Here is a 6128-nt window from a genome sequence, read left to right as displayed (position 1 = left end):
ATCTATCACAGTTCCAGGACATAGTAGTTTCTTAGTAATTGTGTTCCCCGCCCCCCCCACAAATACTTAGAGAGTTGTTGGAGATACTTTCTGAAAAATCCTGGAAGACACAGCATGGAAGACACTGGTCTTTTTGGACACCTAACCTGCCAGGTGAGTTGATTGCTCAGTCATAAGTTACCATTACGGGAGGAGGTCTTTAGAAATATCTAAGTTACCTCATTGTAACGGACATTGTAGAGTTGGGGAAACAGAGGTGGTGAGAAGTAAGATATCCAGGAAAGGTGTACAATTAGTGCCAGCTGGACTGTTCTTTATTAATTGCCACATTGGTGCATTTCCCCTGTGCCATGTGGTTACCACAGAAATTAAAAAAATAAAATTATTTTTATTTAAGAATCAGAAGTGTGCAATCCAAAATTTAAAAATACTGAAAAAAATCATGTCTAAAATGTGATGCCCCAAAGCATACCATAGCTAAGACTCACAGAAGTGATAGAATTTATTTGCCTGGAAATACTAAATATAGAATCCAGTCTGCAGACTCCCCCACCCCCCGACCCTGCTTCTTGCTCCAAAGTCTGTTGTCACTGTTGTCAATCACAGCTGCTCCATCTCTCGCCCACTCAACTTATATTGAATATACCTGTATGACTTTAAGGTACAAGCAGCCATAATAATAGGGGGTTTGGAGTCTTTCAATTTTCTTGTGCAGTATAAGAGCAAAGGGATGACAAGAACTTAGGACTTCACTGTGGGTCTTCCATGTTTACCCTGATAGGTTCTTGGGGTGCAGTAGTGAACAACAGAGCTGCTCCTTCACTTCAGGATGTCACTGTCTGACTGGAGAGATGGAAGGTGACCACATAATCACAGATGTAACCGTTCAATCCCAGGGGTGCTGTGTGCTGAAAGAAAGCATGCAGGTGTCCTGAGAACACACACCAGGAGGACTCTTGACAGAGATAGATAAATAGATAGAAAGGGATAGAGATACACAGAGAGAGAGAGGGAAGAGAGAGAAGAAAGATCTATGTATATTTATAGATATGTATATCCTTCTATATAGGTTGATCTGTTTACCTATCTATCAATCTATCTGTCTGTCTAGAGAGACTTTAAAAAATTGGCTCATGCAATTGTGGAGGCTTGGTAAATCCAAAATCTGCAAATGTGTATTAATTTGCTAGCACTACCATAACAAAATACCACAGACTATGTGGCCTAAACAATAGAAGTTCATTTTCTTGCAGCTCTGGAGGCCAGAAGTCCAGAATCAAGGTATCAGCAGGGTTGGCTTCTTCTGAGGCCTCTCCTTGGCTTGCAGATGCTCCCTCGTTTGTATTCCCACATGGTCTTTCCTCTGTGTGCCTGCGTCCCTGGTGTGTCTTTGTGTGTCCAAATTTCCTCTTTTTATAAAGACACCAGTCAGATTGCATTAGGGCCCACCCTTACGGCCTCATTTTAACTTGATCACCTCTTTAAAGACCCTGTCTACAAATATAGTCACATTTTGAGATACTTGGAATTAGGGCTTCAGTATATGAGTTTTGGGGGGACATATAACAAACAGTCAACCCATAACAGGATTCGATGATAACTAGGATTTGCCAAGTGGGAGGGAGATGGAGGAAGAGGGTCACTTACTTAGAGTATATGAAGTCTTAAAAGGCCCTATGGCCTCTGGCTAGCTCAACTCAGACCTGAGTTATATTAACTCCCATAATCTTGACGACAGCCCTCAGGTGGGGACCATCATTGCCCTTGTCTTACTGAAGAGGGAAGTGAGGAGGTTATGTAACTTGTTCAGGATCATACAGCTATCAGCTGGGAAGTTTGGCATCAGAGTTCATGCTTCTAACCACCACACTAGAATACATGTCTCCAGGCCAGAGCTCCAGGTCAGCAGGGTATGAGAGAGAAGGTGTGTACTGGAAGATGAAGCTGGAGAGGTAAACCGATGCAAAAAAATTCAGTGCCTTGGAAGCTTCTAGAAGGAAATAGGACTTCCTCCTGAGATCAGTGGAGAGCCTCTCAGGGATTTAAGAGTGGGAGTGACAGGATTAGAAGATTCTTCTTGCTGCCATTTGGGAAATGAATTAGTTGAGGATAATGATACAAAGAGAAAGTCTCCACCAATGTTACTTCCCTGGTTCACCTCTCTCTGATTCCTCTGTCCCCCTGCTTCCCTCAGTTATGGGTGGTATGTGATAATTTTAGGTAACATATGGGCAAGACATTAAATAATATCTCACGGGGGGAAGTTATTGCCGTTTCCTTTTTCCTTCAATCCTTGCATTGAAATCAAAGGAAAAAGTTCAAGCTTAGGGCTAATATATCTTTAATAACTCTCTGATACTTGTTTTTTTAGTCACTTTTTTGGGGGTTGTTTTTTAATAAACAGCCCGCCTTGGGCTTAAAGCCTTGCCAGTAAACAGGGTCTAGCTAGAATTTAATAACATTGCTTTATTTTTCAGATACTTTCTGTTTATGGCCAGGGATACCAGCGTTCCATTTATGTGTTATGTTGTGTTATGGATCACCTTTTAAAAATAAATATATTTAAGGGAAAAAGGAAGTTGATGTGAAATACTAAGAAATAGTGAAGAAGCTGTGCAAATATAGCAAACATTGTGAATAACTTAAGACAGCGGTCCCCAACCTTTTTGGCACCAGGGACCTGTTTCTTGGAAGACAGTTTTTCCACGGACGGGGGCAGGTGGGGTGGGGAATGGGACGGTTCAGGCGGTGATGCCAGTGATGGGGAGCGATGGGGAGTGGCAGATGAAGCTTTGCCCGCTGCTCATCTCCTGCTGTGCAGCCCGGCTCCTAACAGGCTGTCCGAGGATGGGGGTTGGGGACCCCTGCTTTAAGGGGTATAGTTATAACACCTGTGCTCTGATGCACAGATAGGCAGTGCTTTCATCTATAATAGAGTCCTGAACGGTATGTAAAAGAAATCTGTAAGCAGAATTATTATGAGAACCAAAAAATGATTTTTTCAGAGTTTGGTGCCTTTTCTTCTTTGACCTTTGAACTCCCAGTCAGATGTGGTCCAGTGAACATTTAACTGAGGAGCAAGATGTGCCACTTCTGCCACACCTAACAGTGTTCGTGCTTGAACTTCTTCATTAAGTTGATGAGAACTATACTTTTATAACTATTTCTTGTGCTTTCTTTTTTTCATCTTTATTTTCAAAAGGCAGAGCACAATAAAATAGCCGCCAATTGCTTGAACACTAATGTAAATAAAGGGGCAACAAGGTCAAACCTGAGCTGTTTACTGCCTGGCACTGCCCCATTGATAGCTTAGAAGCTGGCAAGAAGAACAGATATACAAATGTCAAGTCACAGGTGGTTGAGGGGTGTCATTGGTCAGAGGACAAAGTTGTACATTAAAAGGAAATTGGACCTTCAGAAATTTGCCATATGGTTTTATAGAGTATGGTATGCTTGTGTTACAAGTTCAGATTTGATCTTAATCGAGTGCTGTTTTATGTTATTTATGAATTGATTTGTGTTTTGCTTCCAACAAAAATTAAGTTCCTGAAGCTTAGGGACTTATTGTTTTGACCCTCAGCCCTGATTTGGGGTGGGAATATGTATGCTCTTTATCTTCACAGCATCTCTTCTTTTGGATGGGGCACCCCAATTTTCTTTTAGGAACTTACCCTTGGTCCAGTCCATGTACTTTAGATGGGACCGACTTCATCCCCGCCTCCATGGGTGGACACATGACCCAAACACGGTTAATCAAATGACTACATCCCATCGGTCAGTGTTAACTCATTGTGAAGGGTACATAGTCCAGGCTGGACCAATAGGAACCCTACCTAGGGTTTTGCTTGAACTGTTAGGATAAAAGAATTTTCTTTCTACTGTTAAGTACGTAGGATGTGAGCCCAGAACTACCAGAGCTAAAGTCTAGAGAAATCCTGGCCAAGAGGGAAGCCAGTGCAGAGAAAAAGTTAGAGCCTTGAGTGATGGAGAAAGTAATAAAATCCAGATAACCCTTCCTGTGCCCCTAGTTCCATCTGTTTCTGCAGGCATTACCCTTGGACTTTCCAGCTATATGGACCAATGAATCTCTTCCACCTCCCACACCCCTTTTTATGTTTAAGCTAGTTTCAATTTGATGTTTGCGTCTTGCTTCTGAAAGAGCCCTCACTAATACGTCCCTTCTTCCCACTTAGCAACCTCGCACAGTGCCAGGCATGTGACATGTACGTGGTAAATACTTGTTGATTTGAGTGGTCAAAGGTTCCCCTAGATTTATGAAACAGGGTGAGGTAGGGCATTGGGACAAGAGTCTGAAGATTTCAGTCATTCTTTCATCTCACACATTTTTACTGAGCACCTGCTTTGTGCCAGGTGCTATTTTAGTACTGAGGATACAGCAGTGAACAAATAGATAAGTCCCCATTTTAACAGAAATGGTATTCCAATAGGAGAATATATATGTCAGGTGGTGATATATTATATGCAGCTGTGAAGAAAGACTTCCTACTAATTAGGTGTGGGACCTTGAGAGAGCCACTTTATCTTTCCGAGTTTCCTTTTCCTCATATGTGAAAAGAGAGAGTTGCACCGCTTCCTCTGTTTTTTCCTTTTCCAGAACGACCACCACACCAACAACAACGGTATTGCCATTTCATGATGCACTTTCATAAGCCTGAACTCCGGAGCATACCTGAAAATATGTTCGTTGGTAGTTTACATTTCCAGGAAATGTTATGTTTTCCTGTGTTTATTGGTACACTTTTCTACGCATAGTTTTGAGAGCTATGAATTCTTTCCTGTTCAGGTTTCCCAGACATAAGCTAGATTCCCATGGGATTTGGGAGCTGCCTAAACTTAGTAAATTCCCTTGAGGTCTTCACCTGAAAGCACTATCTGAGTCTACCTGTTCCGTCCATGAGCGTTCCCTGAAATCAATGACACACAGTCTGTTCAGTCGCCTTTCATTTAGTCAAAAGTTTGTTATCCCTGAACCTTGACTAAGTCAAGACTTCTTCCCTCACACAGCTCCTCAGTTAATCACTTTACTTATCATGATCTCTGGTCTTGCCTGCCTCTTCCTACAGGTTTTCAGAATCCTCAGAACTTCTCTCCCAGTGGAAATGGTCTCAGTAATGATATCACTGTTCACGTTTGGAGTATAATTGCTTTACAGTGTTGTGTTAGTTTCTGCTGTATAACAAAGTGAATCAGCTATATGCATGCATATATCCCAATATCTCCTCCCTCTTGTGTCGCCCTCCAACCTTCCTTATCCCACCCCTCTAGGTGGTCGCAAAGCACTGAGCTGATCTCCCTGTGCCATGCAGCTGCTTCCCACTAGCTATCTGTTTTACATTTGGCAGTGTATATATGTCAGTGCTACTCTCTCACTTCGTCCCAGCTTACCCTTACCCTTCCTCTTCCCCGTGTCCTCAAGTCCATTCTCTACACCTGCGTCTTTATTCCTGTCCTGCCACTAGATTCATCAGAACCATTTTTGTTTTTAGATTCCATATGTGTGTGTTAGCATATGGTATTTGTTTTTCTCTTTCTGACTTCACTCTGTGTGACATTCTCTGGGTCCATCCACCTCACTGCAAATAACTCAATTTCGTTTCTTTTTATGGTTGAGTAGTGTTCGATTGTATATACGTGCCACATCTTCTTTATCCATTTACCTGTCGATGGACACTTAGGTTGCTTCCATGTCCTGGCTATTGTAAATACAGCTGCAATGAACATTGTGGTACATGACTCTTTTTGAATTACCGTTTTCTCAGGGTATGTGCCCAGTAGTGAGATTTCTGGGTCATATGGTAGTTCTATTTTTAGTTTTTTAAAGGAACCTCCATACTGTTCTCCGTTCCCACCAACAGTGCAAGAGGGTTTCCTTTTCTGCACACCATCTCCGGCATTTATTGTTTCTAGATTTTTTGATGATGGCCATTCTGACCAGTGTGAGGTGATATCTCATTGTAGTTTTGATTTGCATTTCTCTAATGATTAGTGATGTTGAGCATCCTTTCATGTGTTTGTTGGCAATCTGTATATCTTCTTTGGAGAAATGTCTCTTTAGGTCTTCTGCCCATTTTTGGATTGGGTTGTTTGTTTTTTTGATATTGAGCTGC

Source organism: Physeter macrocephalus, chromosome 17 (genome assembly GCF_002837175.3).
Source record: "Physeter macrocephalus isolate SW-GA chromosome 17, ASM283717v5, whole genome shotgun sequence".
In the NCBI taxonomy this organism is placed as follows: Eukaryota; Metazoa; Chordata; class Mammalia; order Artiodactyla; family Physeteridae; genus Physeter; species Physeter macrocephalus.
This window is presented reverse-complemented; position numbering follows the sequence as displayed.